We start from the raw sequence: 21,128 nt of genomic DNA, 5'->3' as shown, positions 1-21,128 counted from the left end.
CCAAAAATTAGCTGTTTACTTCTTTACTGTGTACCACATCTCTGTGTAATAGATGAAGTCTTATTACAAAATAATTTTTTTCTCAAGCAAATGAGTATGTTATATTAAAATTTCAAAAGGCCAATCTGCATCTCAATCATATATACAATTTTCTAGCTTAATGACTTTGTGAAGTTATTAAGGTGCCATAGGTACTGATCATTTCATCTTAAGCAAAAATGTAATTAACAAAATCATGTAGAAATTACATAGGTGTATTAAGTTTTTGTGCCCAGACCTAATGGTAAGATATTCTAGGCATAGAAAAGCATGGATGGTGAGTTAAGATCAGGGGTTGCTGGAGTAGACTTACGCCTGCTTTTGAGAGCCCATGGTATGTTCCATATCTACTTCCAATTCAGTATTTGAAGATGCCTTGCTGACAGTTAAAAAGTGGCTTTGCTGGGAGTATTTACACCATAGAAATCAACAAAAGATCGTGGATGCTTTTCTCCTGAAAAATAGGTTTTTGAACATTAACTGGCACAACCCTGACTGAAATTCATAGGATATCATATATGTGTCATACAAAATATATCCCATTATTTAAGATAATAAATTATTGTCCTAGGATCCTTAGGGTGTCACTTTTCCAGCCTGAAGTCTCTACGGCCAGTGGCACCTTTGCCTAAGTTTTGCTCAGGCCTGCTGGGCTCCTTCCACCACCCACTCGGCCTGGCAGGCTGTGCCTGGCTCATGCTGCCAGCCCGGATCTACAAGGGTGAGCCAGGTGTGGAGTGGCAAGGGGTGCATGAGCTAGGTCTGGGCTTTCCGAAGGGCTGCAGCTCTGCTCTCTTTGTCATTTGCAATATGGCGAGTCAGGGGTAGGGGAGGGGGGTGTCTGTTTCAGCCCTGTTTGTGTTACAACTCTTTCATTCCCACCATTCAGCAGATTCCAAGTTCTTGTCCCGCATCTAGGAAGACTGAGGTACACAGAAAACTGGAGGGTGAGCAAAGGCAAGAGGTGCTTTATAAAGCAACAGCACAGCTCTCAGGAGGCCTGAAGTGGGTAGTTCCTTTCCACTGGCAGGTCATCCGAAGGAATATGCAGTTCTTAGCAAAGAGGAGATCCTGAGTGAGTGTGTAGCTGCTATCTGCAGGCAGGTCGTTCGGACGTCTTTGTGAGTCTGGCTGAGTCGGGGGTGGGGGTGGCTTATAGGTTTCAGATAGGAGGCCGTGCATGCTAATTGGTCTATGGGTGGCCATGGGAAGGCCTGGAAAAAGCACCAGAAGTTTTCACTTCAAGCCACAGACTCCACCTGGAACTTACAGCCTGGTCCCCATGCCATAGGCCATTTCTCGCCTGAAGGTGAGGCTTCACCAGGGATCCACCCCTTTCTGCCCAGGAGCCTGTCTGCCTCCTGCTGCCATCTACATGTCATCCAGGGCACCCAGACTGTTCATGTCTACGGGTGCCTGCAGGCCCACCCTGAGCTGCCTTCGGCATCTCCAGCAGCCTCCCTCCCATGCTAGTCAGCACCCAAAGTCTGGAGAGGGCTGAGGCAGCAGGGGGCTGGCATATCAGTGCTGCCCTGAGTGTGCGCGCAACCGGCCAGGTCGCCACAGCGCCTGAGCTCATCCTCAACTTTGATCTGAAATCAGAGCAGGCGCTGGGAGCAGAGGAACCCAGGTAATGGAAGCAGGGAACCTGCGGGATACGGGTGGCTTCCCAGGACCCCAAGGGTGCAGAGGTGCCCAGGTTTGTAGCCTTGGCTATGCAACTGCAGCTGCACCAGGGAGTGAGGGGCTCCCATTCCACCAACTAGGTAGGAGGCGGGGCTCCTGCCAGCTCCCAGCCCCCAGTAGCCCAGGTATGCCAGGGTCTGGAACCACAGCTGGGCAGCTATAGCTGTGCGGGGAAACACCGGGCTCCGGCCCAGAGGACCTGGAAGTGGGAGAGGCCCCCACTGGCTCCGCGGAGCACGCAGCCCCTCTGTACCGCCCCCATATTAGCCGACATCTTCTCAGTGGCCATCCCGGACGGGCTGCCGCTGCCATGATTATTAACATTCATAATTTGTAATCTTTCAGTATATACTACAGTTGAAGATCTAAGAAAACACAAAGAACCCAAAGCCACTGGAATTCTTTGTTATCAGTCATTTGTCTTAGGTTTCCCTTTATACTTTCAAAACGTAACTTACTTTCATCTATACATAATGTTGAAAGATTTTAAAATCTTTGGGCTCCTGAATCATTAATAGCCTTATGAAATGCTAGTGATAAACTGAAAAAAAAGTATTCTGTTTGTAACCAGGGACTGCTTTAATTATTTTCACCTATAGTATTGCCTTCTCATACAGGGCCTGTATATATTTATAACAATTAACTAGACCTGCCACTAAAAGATAACAAAAGAAAAAGGAAAGCCTAAAATACCATGTCGTATGTGCTTTACTTCACTCTATTAAAATCTATATCCTTTGTAACTTTTTAATTTAAAAAGTTAATTTAGTAAAACATGTTTAATTTATTTTCCTAATTTCTATAATCAGGTGATTATCCACCTTGCAGGGGAACTTTCTTTCGTGTAGTTCTGCTCCTGTAATTTGACATCTTGCTCTTGAGAGTCTTTTTCCTTTTTAAAGGCATAAATCTTTTATTTTTAAAAAATGTAATTGAAACATAACATTATTGTAAACACAATTCATGGTTCCCACAAAAGAATCAATAGTTAAGTGCCATCATATTTCACTTTCCTTAACAGATGTACTGCTTAAATTTTTATTTAAATCTAATTCTATTCTTGTGCTGGTATAATTTCAGGAGGTTTTTTTTCTATTTTTTTTCTTTTGGACTTACTTGGCAATAAATTCTAATCTTTTCTCCCCAAAACTCCTTGCTAATAAGTTTGTAATCTATAAATGGGTGCCCAAATTAAGTTATGTAGCTACTATTTTAAAAGTTGCTCCCCAAGGTTAAAACAAATTTTTTAATGTAAAGAGTGACAACCTCACGTAGTCACTAAGCCATTTCAATTTATTTCATTGTATTTTTAAGCCATTTTCCTTCTTAAGTCATTTTACTTTTTTTTTTATTGCTGTATTTGGATGTTCTAAAATATATTATGTAAGCACATTTTCTCTAAATTACAGATATATTTTGTCTTCACATTTTTAAAATAATCCTAAATGACATAAAATATAATGAAGCTATTACATAATTCTGGTCCTATTGTCTAAAGACACCACAATATAGCTGATGGCAAGGATCCTTTGTGTCTTTTATTTTCCATAGATCTGGAGGTGAATAGCCACTGATTCCTTTCCAGCACCAATAACCTTTCTGTAACCTGTCTCTTCAGTTGTAAAATGAAGGAGCTAACTAAACATTAAGCTGTTTTGTTGTTGTGTTGACTGTTCTCATTCTTCATTTTCAAGTCTAAAAACCAATATGGATATAACTTTTTGCAGTGAGACATAAATAACTTCTTTTTCCAATGTTTTTTATTCTCAATCAGAGAAGGTGTGTATTTACGTGTATGGGTTTAAATTAGGAAAAAAAGAAACTTTTTCAAGCCAAAACATGAAAGTTGGTTATTTTCCAAAATAAGTCAATGTATATATTTTTAAGAACAAAAATAAATACTTTGTCAGTTGGCCGTGGCTCAAGGCAAAATGAAAAGTTTACTCCCATTCTTGAAAAGCAGTTTTTTTTTTTTAATGGAAATCCTAAAACTTAAAGTTGTAGCATAAGTGGCCACAAAAATGACAAGATTATACTGGATAGCAGATAAGGCCCTGAACATTTTCCATTCAAGCAATAAAAGAATATCTTGGAATTTATTTTAAATAATTTTTAACACACAGCTAGATGTTGCCATAATTGGAATATTTTTATGAAATTAGAAACAACAATTAGTTTTAACCCCATTCAATTCTCCATACTTAGCCAACATGTACAAATTATTTAGAGGTATAAAATAAAAATAAGTCGGTATAAAAATAAGTAGAACTTTCTTACCACTCTTTGGCCTCCATTGTAATGATCTATTTTGTTCCCCCCTGAGGCAGTGTATGATGAGAGGCAGAAGCTTCCCTTCAGCAGTTGCCATTCACAGGAAGTATTGAGGGTGATTTATTGCACTGGTCCTGATTCACCCTGAGTGGAAGCAAAGAATAAAGGATTCTTATTATTTTCCTAGCTTAATTTTATTTTTTGCTTTCCAATAATTATCTAAGCACCAACCAATTTCCTGTTATTTATTTCCACTCTTTTCAAGTAAACTGATGTATCTAGCACACACAAAACTATCTATCCACTCAATGCCTATGAGAGCCCTAGTTTGAGTAAATAACACTCCATATTAATAAATGTCTTAGCTAATCTTTTTGGACCAATCTTTTGTACAAAAAAAAGAAGAAGAGAAAGAGAACAAGAGAGGAAGGCAGGCCTTATCTTCTCTGAACTAAGTATCTATTATATACTATGTACTATAACTTATATAGTTATATAACTTATATAGCTAGTATATAATAGTATATCTATTATATAGTATCTACTATAGATGTATTATATACTATAACTAGTATCTATTATAAACACTTTCATAAGCTAAAATATAAAGGCGCAATTTGAGAACATTGGACTGGGTGAAGAAATGTGTGCTGTGACCTACTTGTCCATGTACTGTTATTTCTCTTCAATGAAGTTTTGAGAAAACTTGGTTTTATGCCTGTTGACCATAATGCTAAAATATATGGTCTTTTTACAGTGATTTTTCTCTAATTCCCTTACTAACAAACCACAATGATAATTTCTGCTCATTTGTCCATGTAGATATATTTTTGAAATTTCTAAAGAAGGCAAAAAAACCTCTCTTTACATGATAGAAATTAAGGCCTAGAAAAGAATATATGGTACACTTAAATATATCAATATTAACTGCTAATATTTTTCAAACACTGGAGGATTACACATGTAATTTATCCAGATCAGGAAAAATGACAAAAAACAAAGCGTATACAAATCCAAAAGTCATTCAGTTCAAAGTAGTAGGATCTGGTTTATAAAATTCAAAAATTGGTCCAACTTTTACCTGAAAAGTTGTATTGCAATCTGCCTCAGGAGATCATGGGACTGTATTCATGAATACTCTGAAGAGATAATGCTTAAGAAAGGGTAGCTACTTGAGTGGCTCTTTCCTACCATGAATCTGATTAATTTTTAAATGAAGACATTATAAGCTGATGTGAATTATGCAGTCTTATTACTTTTTTTCTAGATTTCCTTTTAAAATTAACTATTTGATTTTCTAATTATGACTTTGGTAAACACAGAATTTTTAGAAGTGTAACTATCAAGACTGGCAAGAGATTACTAAATATATTTGTAAGAAACTTGGCAAGCCAATAACATTTATGGCCTTCAATTTATTAATATAAGAAATCACAAATCTTAGCAATCTCTAAATTATCTTCTAGCTCTAAAATTCTATGACTTTTTGCTAACCAAATAATCTTATTTTCATACGTCTTTCTTAATTAATCTTGAGGTAGCACATGCAAGCTGCTGGATTTAATTTAGAAATTAAGACTGTAGTGAAATGATTCACAATCTCTAAGTCACTGTAGATATATTCATATGTCATTTAACATAAAACTATTTTTTACATTAATATAAAATACTCATTGTATTTATTTTACTACTAAATAATACAACTGGAGAAATGTCTGAAACGGCACACCTGTTCTCAATTCAGCAACACAATGTAAAATCAGAAACAACACACCTGTTACATGGTGTAAGAAAACTGCTGTGCTGAAATTCCTTCTCCGGGGGGGTGGGGGTGGGGGTGGGGGTGGGGGTGGGGGTGGGGGTGGGGTTGGGGGTGGGTGTGGGGGTGGGGGGTGGGGAAGAGACGTGGAACATTTTATTTAATCAAAAATATTCATTGATTACTAAATCTGTACAAAATATTTTGCTGAGTGCCACAGGAAGCAGTACACAGCTTAGCCTTCAACTGACTTTAAAATTGATAGAATTGGCCGGGCTCGGTGGCTCATGCCTGTAATCCCAGCACTTTAGGTGGCCAAGGCGGGCGGATCACAAGGTCAGGAGGTCGAGACCATCCTGGCTAACATGGTGAAACCCCGTCTCTACTAAAAATACAAAAAATTAGCCAGGTGTGGTGGCATGCGCCTGTTGTCTCAGCTACTTGGCAGGCTGAGGCAGGAGACTCGCTTGAACCCGGGAGGCAGAGGTTGCAGTGAGCCGAGGTCATGCCACTGCACTCCAGCTTGGGCGATAGAGTGAGACTCCATTTCAAAAAAAAAAAAAAGAAAGAAAGAAAGATAGATAGAATAAGCCAAGCATTTATCAGTTTCTTCTTCATCCATTTATTTATTCAAGATTTATTGATTTATTATTTACTATTGCCCATTGAGCTTGCAATCTAGGGCTAGTAGGCAAAGAACAGACCACAGATTATTAACCTAATATGAAAAATGCCAGGCAGATAATCCAAACTCAGATTGATTTCTCTACATGGTCAGTTCAAACAAAGCTCAACAAAAAGAGGTATCGTTTACCCTTGGACTGAATGCCAAAAGAAAAACAGTTTTTTGAAAAACAAGAAGGACGTTTTTGAGATATATCAAAATCTCTTGCAAAGAACCTGAAATTTTAGAAGGCTTTACCTGTCTGAGGAACAGTTAGATGATCAGTGTTCTTGTGATATGAGTTGACACTGAGAAGGTAGGCAGGGGACAGATCTGGTAGAGATTTCCACACATAAAATATCTGGGTTGTATTTTAAACACTGAGAAAAACCACTGGAGATATTTAAGTAGGTGATTGTCATGACTTTTTTTCTTTTTAAAATGTCACTCAGACTTTCCTGTGGAGAATGGATTGACAGTAAACATATCTGTTTGGTGGTTTCTTTGGTAAACTAGAAAAAAATAATGACTACGTAATGGAATTAGGGTGGCGAAACTAGGGTGAAATTATGATGACTTTGGAGATTGTTAAAGGAGCCGAAGTGTAATAAACAGATTCAGGGATATATTTTGTGGGTGAGTTTGATGATACTTGTTTGGATTTTGAGGTTAGTTTGCTGAAACTGAGAGGAGATAAGAAAAAAAAGACGATCTCTTGTACTTTGGCTTTAGCAAATATATAGACGATGATGCTTTTTACTGAAATAAGGAAGAGTCAGGGAGACCATGTTTGGGGTTTCAGTTTTGACCATATTAACTTAGAGATATCCTTCATATATTCATGTGGGGTTACTGAGAGGGTAGATACACAATTTGATAGTTAAGAGAAATTAGCCTAAGTTTCACTAATTAGTTACATTCATTTAAATATGCCAAGCATTATGTTAAAATAATAATTACATTATATATAGTTTAAATACAGGTATGTTTACTATGTTTTTCTAACACCTTTTTTAAAATTTGTATTTATTTTTAAGTTAAAAGATAAAATAGGGCCAGGTGTTGTGGTATGTGCCTGGAGGTCCAGCTACTAGGGAGGCTGAGGCAGGAGGATAGCTTGAGCTCAACAGTGTGAGTCCATTCCAGGCAACAGAGTGAGACCCCATCTGTTTAAAAAAGAAAAAGAAAAAAGGATAAAATTGTATATATTCATCATGTAAAACACAATGTATTGAAGTATATATATATATATATATATATACTTCAATTCATATATATATGTGTATATATATATATATAGAGAGAGAGAGAGAGAGAGAGGAATGACTGGATCAGGCTAATTGACACATGCATTACCCCATATAGTTATCACTGTTATGGTGAGACTACTATAAATCCAGTCATTCCTTTGTAACTGACTTTCTAGCACTTTTTATAAAAAGGAAGGGGTCAGGTATTTCATTGTTATGGTGAGAACATTGTATATTGAGTCACTCCTTCCAGTCTGGGCAACATAGAAAGACTCCCATCTCAAATCATAATAAGAAGAAGAAATAAGAAATAAGAAGCAATAGACAAAGCTGAGCTCTGATACACTCGGAGTAAAAATTGATGAGTGTACGAAACCCTCTATTTTATCTTATATATATATATTTCTGGGAACATTTTTACACATGTAGGATTATCTAACTTTATGGAGGAAGAAACTAGGATCCAAGGGGTTGGGAATTAAAGAACACTCAGTTAGAAATTGGGTCGTTGAATTTGGAATGTGTGGAGCTTGGCCTCGAAATGTTTTTCCCACTGCACCCTAGCATCCTGGGAGTTTACTAGTTTCTTCATACCTGCTGGCAACAATTTTAATTCAGTCTTCCTTCCTTTAAGCTACTTTAATTCAGTCTTCTCTCCTTGAAGCTACTTTAAAAATCAATTTATGATTCCCTATTATGTGCCTCTCTTTTTGCTTTCATTGAAAGAAGAGGTAAACAATTTGCTTCACGTAATTTTCTTCTATTGAATGTGCAATTCGTTTGTAAGGAGTAGAAGGGATTTTTCACGAAAAGAAACTGACATGGAATTTGCCAGAAGTCACTATAATGAACACAACTGAACCAATATGCCAACATGAATATGAAATATACTGGAGTTCTGATGTTATTTTTTAATGTCAAACATGGAGGAGCAATATTTCATTCCCCTAAAAAACATCCTCTGTCCTCCCAAAATATATTTTTGATTATGTTAGATAAATTAAATAATCAGCAAGTATTAGAGTGCCCACTTTGTGTCTAGTGAATCATCTAATATATGTATGGTGCATATTACATAAATATTATTCTTTTCAAAGCATTTCTTTAGGAAGGGCAGCAACTTGCTTCCAACATTTTAAAACTATTTTTCAAGATCCTTCGATACAGTTGGTATGCCTTGCAAAACCAACTGTTTCAAACAAAATATTTAAACAGAGTTTTCTAAATATTGGCTTGATGTAGTTTCTTATCTTACCTTGGCTAAAAATCCACAAAGTGAGTCAAGGTTGCTAAATTTGACCATACTTACACCTGAACTTTGGAGCCATATAAGGCTGTTCTTTAAATACATTCCATTAAGATTTACATGAGCAGATTATATATATTTATGTATTTGGAAAGATTTTGATAACAGTTGTTATTGTTAGAAAACATAACCTCAAAAGTTCTATTTCAGAACTTTATTATGTCTTGGGGTATAAATATTAAAGTTGTTGAAATTTGAACTATTTCCCATAATCAGCTTTTTTACTGACAAAGGTCTTTTTGAAACTTGTCCTTGAGGGAAATGACTTGTAGATAAAGGTACTTATAATGATCTTGGGGCCAATGGTTAAAATTAAAACATATGGTACTGGGAAGATTTTTATAGAAGTTCATAAATAAATATTATCAACTGATTTTCAAGCTTTTATAGGCGATGACAAACTGGAATCAATTTTCTTGTTAGATCATTTAGATCTATCCTTAGGCAACAGCTTAAACTTAGCCTACAGATACATTTGCTTTTTGATGAAATCCCCAGTGTCTTAGACATACCTGAGCATACTGGATAGTGGTCATTTTAGTTCCAGGTAAGCCTTGCACACATTGCTCCAGGGAAGAATTATTACTTTTTTCAGCTTATACTTAGCTTTCCTGCACTTTATTTAATACTACAGTAAATACTTAAGTACCATTTCTTTGACCCAAGAATACCCAGTAGATTGCACAGATCCTATTTTATTTCTCAAAGTAAAATTCACATAATCCAAAAATTATCAGAATGACAAGCATTTAAAAAATAATCTGATGTGTTTTCTTCTATGTAATGTATGTGCTTTCTTCTATGTATACTAGTTTATCCAGTATCTTCTCCTTCCTGGAGTTTTTGCTTTAAGTAATGTCAGCTACATCTAGCTCCTATATTTGAATAAAAAATTTTTATTAGATAATTTTTAATTGCCTTCTCTTTGTTAGGCTACTGGGTTAGGGACCGAGTATACATTGATTAAAAAACTACAGTGGTCTCTGTCTTTATCGAACTTACAGACTAATAGCAAAGACAAACAAAAAGGAAAAAGAAAATTGAATATATAATTAGAAACTCTGATAAATGGCTAGAGAAACAAATAATCAGAGTGTTATATAAGCAAATAATAGAGAGGGGAAGGTACTATTTAAAGTTATGTAGTCAAAATATCCCCCTTTAAGAAGATTACATTTAGGGTCGGTCGCAGTGGCTCATGCCTATAATCCCAGCACTTTGGGAGGCCAAGGCGGGTGGATCACCTGAGGTCAGGAGTTTGAGACCAGCCTGGTCAACATGGTGAAACCCTGTCTCCACTAAAAATACAAAATTAGCCAGGCATGGTGGTGCATGCCTGTAATCTCAGCTACTTGGGAGGCTGAGGCAGGAGAATCGCTTGAACCTGGGAGGCAGAGGTTGCAGTGAGCTGAGATCCCACCATTGCACTCCAGCCTGGGCAACAAGATTGAAACTCTGTCTCAAAAGAAAAAGACAAACAAAACATTACATTTAAACTAAGACCTCAGAGATTAAACAAATCCACCCATTCAAATGTGTGTATAGTGGGCATTTGGGGAGAAGAGGTTGGTGAAGAATCATACAGACAGTGTTAATAGACCCCAAATAAGAAAAAAAAAAAAAAGACAGTTTTTTTGAGAAATTAGGAAGAGTTAAGGATGACTAGGGTATGGCTATCAAAAGAGAGATGCATACAAGATAGCTGAGATATATTGGTAGAGTTATTTTAAGTAACCTCTTTTTACTTTAGAGTGATTAGTAAGCTGTACTAAAATGATTCAGTATGGCATCTATTCTAGGTAGGAAAGAGTTGTGAAAAATGAAAGGGGCTGATAGACTGATGTTTTAAGGTCGCAGGGACCATCCAAACACAGTGATTCACTGGAAAGACTCACAGAACTTCAACACCGCAAGCATGCACAGCAGGATCATTAGTTAAAAGAAAAGGAAACAGGGCAGGCAGAATCTGGAGGGGTCCGTGCATAGGCTCCCTATGTTCTCCCTCTTGGGAGAGGCCACGCCAAGGGAGCCCTGTTTGGGAGTTGAGGTTTTTACTTGAGGATGGTTGCATAGGCACAAACAATCAGCTGTAGCTGATGAAATTCCAGACTCCCAGAAAGAAGGTAGATGTGCAGTGACACAGGCGGGCAAACCAACTTTATCAATGGATCAGACTTTCTGAAGGTTGAATGTTCCAATGCCAGCCAAAAGCCCAACCCACAAGAAGTGCCCCATTTTTTTTCCTACAAAATCAAATAAAAATCAAGCCCATCTCAGTCTTCATCCTCTACATATTCATCCTTCATTCTCTGCCTTCATTTTCTCATTGAACTCTGTTCCTTGAAACCCTGCAGCTACTATTTGTATTACCATTAGGATATTTAACACAGCATTATGTGTTATACTTTCTAGTTGTTACATTTTATTTTTCATTTTAGATTATTAAGTGTCCATGGAAAACGTAAGTTTTGATTGTGGCTTTTCAGTTCCCTTACTTCCTATAGATAATAGGCTATAGAAATAATTGTAGGATGAATGAGTAAAAGGAACGAGAAAAATGTAGAACAAATGCACAAAAATCTGTGTTCCTTTTGCATTTTAATTTATGTCTATGTGTTTGGAATATGTTAATGCTTAACTCTTCAAAAGGAACAAAACCAGATTGATCTAAATCATTCTTATGGCCTCTGTTGCCCAAGATCACAATGCATAACATCGTATAAATTATCATTTTCATTTTCACGATGGGTTTTTTTTTGGTTTTTGATTTAAAACTGTTTAGGTATCTTAACAACAAAAGAGTTAAATTTATTTCTGAAGGGAAAATAAATAACCATGTGAAGAAACATCATATTTAAGTGTGTAGTTGGTTTTGTTATTATTTTATCTCCTAGTAGCAAAGTGAGCATATTTATTATTGTTCTAAACTTCACCAGACACCCCAATGGTTTCCTATGTTTGTTTATTTTGGGTTGCGGTTATGATTCCTACATAAATGTTTACAGATCTCTTCAAGTTTCAGACTACTTTTAGAAAGGTTATATCCTCTGAAGGTAAGAATTTATAATCTTGTGGGGTCAATCACAAAATAGGATAGCAAGTTTGACATGAGCAGTGATGATGGAAATGGATTATGTTACAAAGGAATTAATCTGTAACTATCCTGTTTTTAGTGAAAGGACAAATACCAAGCCCTAGAAAACAGTGCCTCTTCCTACCATACCAGATCTTGAAATCACCACTAAATCTGTAACAATAGTGGTGGGTGGACACATGACAATTAGGAAGTGGATTTCAACCACTAACCCATTCACAAATGATACAGAAAATGCCTCCAGACACAAACCATTAGTTTTCCCCACCAAAAACTGAATGTATAATTTAGAATTTAAATAGCTCTTTTTCTATTTTATTATGGGCAAAGAGAAATAGGAAGTTGAATAAATGTCGATCAATTTGATCAATTTAGATACCTATAAAAGTAATTTAAGTGAAATGTGTCTTTATTTCTTAATTGCTGAACACTTCTGTATTTAATTTTATAAAAGCGATTTCAGATACTCTCCTTCTCTGCACCTAGGTTACTTCCTATGCCTATAGTGTAGCTGAAAAGCATAATTGTTAAGAGCATGGTCTCTTACAGACTTTGGTTCAGATTTCTATTCCTCTATTTACTAACTGTACAACTTAGGTAATTTTATGTAATCTCCCTAAACCTCAATTTCCTCACCTTTGAATTGGGATAATGATACCCATGCCAGCAGGTCTATTAGAATTATACATTACATGTATGAAATGTATAGAGAGTACCTGATTATAAGTCCTAGCTAGGCATTTTAGACAGGGGTGGAATTATTTGCAGCAATTGTACCATTATATTTGTTGTGATTGAACTAGCTGTGTCTCCAATACTGATTTATTTTTTTTTATTTCATAAGTATTTGCTGCTGTGGGCTTAACATCTGACAGATGTTAGAGTTTAGGGTCGTGCTTTTATCTCAACTTTTCCCTGCTGCAGCTGTAGCCAATGTGGCAGCTTTATAAGATGACAGAAGGGGAGAAAGAATGCCAGTACTAACTTCAACTGTTCCTTTAATAAGGAAAGCAAGTGATTTCCTGAAATCCCCTTTAAATCAATGGATGCCTCTAAATGCAAGGAAGACTGAATATGAATTTTTGGATTTTCAAGCTCCATAGCAAAAGCAGCAAGTTAAAAAGCATTTGAGAAAGTCTTCCAACTACTTTGGCAGATAGTATTTCTTCAGTATCAGGTACGGTTTTAAGAACCTTACTTTAGCTTATTTAGTTTCCTCAACAGCACAATACTATTCCAATGTGTTAGACACTATTATACAATTTTCACTTTATAGATGAAAAAACTGCAGCAAGGAGTGGTTAAATGAAGTTCTCAAGGTTACATGGATTGTGGTGGGCTTCAAACACAGCTAGTCTGGCTTCAAAGTCTGTACCATTAAATACCATGCTCTACTGCCTCTCAATAAACAGTATTGAACTTGTTTGCCAAGTAGTCACAGCAGCAGGAGAATCAGGTGCTGCTCAGAGGTTCACAGGGAGCAAACTTGGCTTTAAGGGACCCGAACTTCAGCAATATTGACAAAGTAGTGATTTCTATGACAAATAAATTTTATAATAAGATTTCCCAGCTTTTTAAACTCCTGGGAATTTAACTCTTACCATCTGCTGTAGTTTCTGGATGGTTGCTGAAAATTCTTTTTCTGTCTGTCTTTCTTTCTTTCTTTCTCTTCCTTCCTTCCAACCTTCCTTCCTCTCTTTCTTTCTTCCTTTCTTTATTTTCTTTTCTTTTCTTTCTTTCTTTTTCTTCTTTCTCCCCTTCTTTTTCTTTCTTTCCTTTCTTTTCCTTTCTTTTCCTTTCTTTCTTTCTTTTTCTTTCTTTCTTTCTTTCTCTCTTTCTTTGTTTCTTTCTCCTTTCCTTTCCTTTCTCTCTCTCTCTTTCTTTCTCTCTCTCTGTCTCTCTCTCTCCCTCTCCCTCTTTCCTTCTGACAGGGTCTCACTCTGTCACCCAGGCTGGAGTGTGGTGTTGCAATCACAGCTCACTGCGGTCTTGACCTCCCAGGTTCAAGAAATCTTCCCATCTCAGCCTCCCCAGTAGCTGGGACTACAGGTACACTCTACCACACCAGGGTAATTTTTGTATTTTTTGTAGAGACAGTGTTTCATCATGTTGCCCAGGCTGGCTTTGAACTCCTGGACATAAGCAGTCTGCTTGCCTGAGTCTCCCAAAGTGCTAGGATTACAGGCATGAGCCACCATTTATTTCATGCTCAGCTGAAATAAATCTTTAGATTATGACTTGGCCTACAAAATATTTTATCAATTAAAGGGATGAAAAGAAGGATGATGTGGTTTACAAAGAGGAAAATATAATAAAAAAAAACTTGGACATTTATGAGATGTAAATGTGAGACAACTATATTAATACAATTCCGTGTATGAAAAAAAGTATCATAACAATGGAGATGTGGCTTTTCATGTCTCTCTTTTCCTTTAGCCAGATTTAAATGTTTCTGCCTTCAAGCCAACACATTTAAAAGCCTTTGCACTTATTTGATTCAGTTGAGCTTAATTTTCTACATTTTTCTTGTGTAATATATTACTGAAATATTTTTATTGAAAGTCAAATAACAACAAGTAAGGTCCTATATCAGTTATTAGTTGCTGTGAAACAGACCATAAAAACTTAGTGGTTGAAAACAACATTCATTTATTTTGTTAATTAATCTGCGATTATAGCAAGACTCCAGAATAGTCTAATTTCTGGTCCATGTAGCATCAGTTAGGCTGGCTCTGAGGTCTGAAAGATCTTATTCAAAGATAGTTCATTCACATGGCTGGCAAGTTAATACCAGCTATTGATTTGGAACCCAACTGAGGCCACAGGTGCTTTCTAATTGTGCCTCTGCATTTGTACTGGGCTTCTTCACAGCATTGTGGATGAATCCTAAGAGTTAGTGTTCCAAGACAGTCAGGAAGAAGCTGTATTGCCTTTTATGACCTAATCTCAGATGTTATATTGCATTACCTCTACCATATTCTTTTAGTCAAGGAAATCACAAAGACCCACCTATGTTTAAGGTGAAGGGACATGGACTTCATCTTCTGTTGGGGCAATGGAAAGGATCTTGATGAACAGGAGGGACTAGAAAGAAATACTCTGCAGCCATTTTGTAAAGTATAATTTGCCACAGGTAACTTAGATACCTCCAAATCAACTGAGTTAGAACTTTCACTGATTATGTCCCCATATATTTCCCCCTCCTCAATATACAGACTTATTCCTGCCTTTCAAATTTGGTTACTGAAATCACTGTCCACCAATTTACATTTAGTAATAGGCAAATAAAAATTTTAAATGTTTAGCAACTAGAACTGCACAGGCCCTTATCCATCAGAATGACAACCAGCCATAAACAAGCACTAAAACTGCACAGGTAGCTATCAGTTGAATATTAGCTCTGCTTATATAAAATAATTTGCTTGAGAGTTTGTTTGTATATTTCTTTTATAAATATTTAGTATTATTATAAATAAAACAATTGGCTTCCATTCTATAATGTCTGCATATTTTGACCATTAAATTGCCGATCAATTTATTAACAACTACATGGTAGTGAGCCTGAAATGATCCATTTAGTTTAAAACCATAAAAGTTTCAGGCTTAGAAAAACCCCAGGAGACATCTAGCCCAACCTGACTCATTGAAAAGGTAATAAACTTTTTGTTATTATTAATATGAACACATTTTTAAGAAATTCAGAAAAATACAGATAATCTGTATCCCAATATGCCAGGGATGGTTTGTAAGAACACTGCAATATGTATTCCACATAAATTATTATATAAGTGCATGTAATATATAGAGATAGAATTGTTTAATACAACTTTTAACTTGGCAGTTAAATTTTTTATCATTTATATAGTAATATATTCCTCCTCATTTTTTTATGCTATAACATATTTCTCTAAAATGGTTACTATATTTAATTATAATAATGTACCATAAATTATTTGACAGATTTCCTACTTTGAATGTTTATTTCCAATTTTTTACTATAATCAATAAAAATATGATAGTTATCCTAGTATATATGTATTCATTTCTTCCTCCATGAAATTCTCTAGAAATAGAATTATCATTTGGACATAAGGTAAGGCTACTAACTAGTAATGTTGTAGATAAATATGGCCAACTTGCTATCCACCAATTTACGTTTAGTATTAGGCAAATAAAAATTTTAATGTTTTAAATTTTAATTTCAATTTAGACTTCCATTATGCATGTATGATGACAGTTTCCCTAGAGCTTCTACAACATAGTTGTTCTTTTCATTTTCTAATACCTAAAAATACTAGTGACATGCCCAAGATCACAAGGATTATAATTATATTGCTGATTTTATTATAAATATAAGTATGCAAATACATTAAAATAATTGGTACGATTTTTATTTTTAAGTATCAATTTTAATTTTCCCATCAATTAAATTGTCTTGAGTAAAATAATGTATAATAACTTTAAAAATTAAAATGATTTATTTTACCATTAGTTTGAAATCTTTTACTTTGTATACAAAAGTCTGATTTAAATTATTACTTTTCCAAACCATATACTGTATTTTAAATATTCTGGCTGTTTTTGTTCTTTTAATGATATATGCTTAAGCTTATTTATGGAATTATGAGGTTTTTGAGATAAAAATCTCAGTAGTCATCCGTTTGTTTAGTTTACAGATAAAAAGACTACTTTGTGGAAGAAAGTATTGTTATTGTTACACCTAAGCCTTGACTTAAATCCCTAGATGAATTATTTTTAATTGCTCTGCATTTTTCTAATACTATTTAATTTAAAATAATTGTTGTCCTGCTATGGATTATAAATGGACTTAAATCTTGAGAATAAATCTTAAAATTTCACAAACAATATCACTGCCACTGATTGTTATTGTCAATGACTTAAAACAGGCCAGGAAACACATTAGATGACATATAATCCCCACAGCAGTCTTGTACAGTGGCAGTAGAAGCTAAGAGTTTTGACAAAAGTACACAGCTGGCTAGAAACTAGCTCAAAATAAAGTAGATTTGCCTGGTTCCAAGGACTACAATTTGTCATAGTCCCTAGACGCACGTTTTACACTACAATCCTATTAAATAAACTAACATTTGAATAGGACTAAAAACTTCTTAAACATTTTATAAATAAAGCATACGACACAGTCAATGCCTTACATGCATGTAACAACAACTGAGAATACAGCATATTTCAATGGAAACTAAATTTCCCTGAAACTCAGGAGGCCTAGGTCTCATGTTACATCTGTCACTTACTGGTTGTACGGCTTTCTGTAAATTAGGACATTTATAGTTCTTAAATTTCCAATTTGCGGAGATTGAACTAAGTGATCCCTGATATCATTTTAGCTTTAACATTCCTCTATTTAACAATCTATTAATAAAGTTGAAATTAGAAATAAATTCCATTTTGAATTACCTATTCACCTAACCTAATAATGTGTGTATTTCCTTCAAAGTGGCTTTACAATTCATTTACACATAATATATAGTCCCTATTTAAGTCAAGCATTTCCCTGACATCTATAAAATCTCACATATAGTCTCTATAAATAGAGTAGAAATCATAGTTCATAAGGAAATATTTACTTCTATTTTCTATACTTATTTCCCTTAGTAAAATAATATGTAGATGGTGGAAACATGGTTTGTAAAAGATAGCAAACCAGAAAATTTCATTTCAAATGCTGGTATGAGACCAACGTAAAAGAAGAAATAAATAGAGAAATGAATGTTTTAAGTTAGTTGGCTACATGAGGTCTCTATATAATAATATTTTCAGTCGAAACAGAAGAAAAACAACCAAATAGTACCAAGTATTTTATTACCATTGGCTAAAGCAAAAGCAAACACAAAAAATGGAAATTATTGTATACCCAGTAACAATAATCCAATACCACAGTATGAAAAACAAAAGTTTATAAATAGATTAGTAATTCTTTGCTCAAAGATTTTTGTCATTTTGTTTTATGGTCATTGTGGTTTTACTAAATTTTAATTACAAATCAGTAATCTAATTATAGTTTTTTAAATATTTAAATATAAAAACTTGTTTTATAATTTTAAATCAATTTTAATATTGAAGTTATTATTTCCTTTTGTAAAATTGAGAAATGTCTAAAAATTCCTTTATCAAGATTGTTTTATTAATTACACTTTATTTTCCTCTAACATAACTGAAAAAATAATAAGCATATTAAATTTCAGGAAAAAGTTGTGTAATAAAAAGTGAGAGGTAAAGAAATTAAAGTAGAATTTGACAATTTTGTTATTTTTAGTTTTTTAAATCATAATTTTTATTTTAGGTTCAGGGGTACATTAGTAGGTTTGTTTTATAGACAAACGGTGTGTCATGGGAGTTTGGTGTACAGATTAATTAATACCCAGTTAATAAGCATAGTTGCTAAGGATAATGGCCTCCAGCTCCAGCCATGTTGCTACAAAAGACATGATCTTGTTCACTTTTATGACTACATAGTATTCTGTGATGCATAGGTACCACATTCTCTTTATCCACTGTATCATTAATGGGCATTTAGGTTGATTCCATGTTTTTGCTGTTGCAAATAGTGCTGCAATGAACATATGTGAGCATCTGTCTTTGTGGTAGAGGAATTTATATTCTTTTGGGTATATACCTGTATTAGTTAGGGTTCTGTAGAGAGACAGGAATAATAGGATAGACACATATATGAAAGGGAGTTTATTAAGGAATATTGACTCACACAATCACAAAGTGAAGTCCCACAATAGGCCGTCTGCAAGCTGAGGAGCAAGGAAGTCGGTCCTAGTCCCAAATCCTCAAAAGTAGGGAAGCCAACAGTGCAACCTTCAGTTAGTGGCTGAAGGCCTGAGAACCCCTGGCAAACCTCTGGTATAGGTCCAAGAGTCCAAAAGCTGTTTGAAGGCAGGAAGCCTCCAACACAGGAGAAAAATGGAGGCCAGAAGACTTAGCCAGTCTAGTCCTTCCATGTTTCTCTGCCTGCTTGTATATCAGCCGTGCTGGTAGTTGACTAGATGGTGCCCACCCAGGTTGAGGGTGGGTCTGCCTCTTCCAGTCTGCTGACTCAAATGTTAATCTCCTTTGGCAACACTTTCATAGACACACTCAGGAACAATACTTTGCATCCTTCAATCCAATCAATTTTGACACTCAATATTAACCATCATAACACCCAATAATGGGATTGCTGGATCAAGTTTCAGGTTCTTTGAGGAAACATCATGCTGAGTTCCACAATGGCTACCCTAATTTACACTACCATGAGCACTGTATGTGTTCCCTTTCCTCTGCAACTCCACCAGCACTTGTTTTTGTTGTTGTTGTTGACTCTTGGATAATAGCCATTCTGACTGGTGTGAAATGGTATCTCAATGTGGTTTTGATCTGCATTTCTTGAATGATGCATAATGTTGAGCATTGTTTTCATATGCTTACTGGCTGCATGTGTGTCTTCTTTTGAAAAACATCTGTTCATGTCCATTGCCTACTTTCTAATGGAGTTGTTTTTTGCTTGTGACCCTATTTGTTGCATATAGCTTCTGGATACTAGACATTTGTGGGACTGGTAGTTTGCAAATATTTTCTTCCCTTCTGTAGGTTGTCCAATTACTCTATTGATAGTTTAGGGTGTGCTTGTTCAGAAGTTCTTTAGTTTAATTAGGTATCATTTTTCAATTTTTGTTTTTGTTGCAATTACTTTTGGCACCTTTGTCATGAAATCTTTGCCCAGTCCTGTATCCAGAATGGTGTTTCCTAGGTTATCTTCCAGGGTTTTTACAGTTTTAAGTTTTACATTTAAGTCTTTTATACATCTTGAGTTGATTTTTTTTGTATGGTGTAAGGAAGGGGTTCAATTTCAAACTTCTGCATATGGCTAGCAAGTTATTTCAGCACCATTTATTGAAATGTAAGTCCTTTCCCCATTGCTGGTTTTTGTTGGCTTCGTCAGAGATCAATTAGTTATAGGTGGACAGCAATATTTCTGAACTCTCTAGTCTGTTCCATTGCTCTATTTGTCTGTTTTTGTACAAGTCCATGCTCTTTTGATTACTGTAGCCTTGTAATATAGTTTGAAGTCAGTTAACATGATGCCTCCCGCTGTATTCTTTTCACTTGGCATTGTCTTGGCTATTTGGGCTCTTTTTTGGTTCCATATGAATTTTAAAATAGTTTTTTTTTCTAATTCTGTGAATAATATCATTTTTAGTTTGATAGGAATAGCATTGGATCCATAAACTGCTTTGGGCCATATGGCCATTTTAACAATATTGATTCTTCCTATGAATGAGCATGGAATGTTTTTCCATTTATATTATTGTCTCTGATTTCTTTCAGCAGTGGTTTATAATTCTCATTGTAGAGATCTTTCACCTCTCTGGGTAGCTGTATTCCTACATATTTCACTCTTTTCCTGACAATTGTGAATTAATCGAGTTCCTGATTTGGTCTCAGTGTGGATGTCATTGGTTTATAGGAATACTACTGATTTTTGTTTATTGGTTTTGTATTCTGAAACTTTGCTGAAGGTTTTTTTTTTTTTTCAGATCAAAGCACTTTTGGGTAGAGAATATAGGTTTGTCTAGATATAGAATTGTGTCATCTGCAAACAGGGATAGTCTGACTTCCTCTCTTCCTATTTGATGCGTTTTATTTATTTCTCTTGCCTGATTGATCTGGCCAGGACTTCCAGTACTATGTTGAACAGGAGTGGTGATAAAGGACATTCTTATTTTGTTCTGGTTTTCAAGGGGAATGCTTCTAGTCTTTGCCCATTCAGTATGATGTTAGCTGTGAGTTTTTTCATAGATGGCTCTTATTATTTTGAAGTATGATCCTTACGTGCCTAGCTATTGACGGTTTTTACTACAGAAAGATGTTGAATGTTATAGCAAGACTTTTCCTTATCTATTGAGCTAATTGTGTGGTTTTTGGTTTTAGTTCTGTTTATATGATGACTCACACTTATTGATTTGCATATGTTGCACCAAATTTGCCTCCCAGGAATAAAGCATACCTGATTGTGATGGATTAGCTGGGTT

General features: G+C 35.4%; 2 long non-coding RNA genes across 2 annotated transcripts in view; one reads left to right on the top strand and one right to left on the bottom strand.

Annotated features, from left to right (window-relative positions):
- The window catches only part of LOC130541712 (uncharacterized), a 68,221-nt gene extending 64,082 nt beyond the window's left edge, over positions 1 to 4,139 (bottom strand). Inside the window, exon 1 of the long non-coding RNA XR_008955809.1 lies at positions 4,003 to 4,139. This is a non-coding gene — a long non-coding RNA (uncharacterized LOC130541712). The remainder of the gene's footprint in view (positions 1 to 4,002) is intronic.
- The window catches only part of LOC134730802 (uncharacterized), a 767,202-nt gene that overhangs the window by 701,251 nt on the left and 44,823 nt on the right, over positions 1 to 21,128 (top strand). The window lies entirely within an intron of this gene.

This window comes from Pan paniscus, chromosome 6 (genome assembly GCF_029289425.2).
Source record: "Pan paniscus chromosome 6, NHGRI_mPanPan1-v2.0_pri, whole genome shotgun sequence".
NCBI lineage: Eukaryota > Metazoa > Chordata > Mammalia > Primates > Hominidae > Pan > Pan paniscus.
Note: the sequence above shows the minus strand (reverse complement) of the source record. Positions and strands in the feature narration are given on the sequence as shown.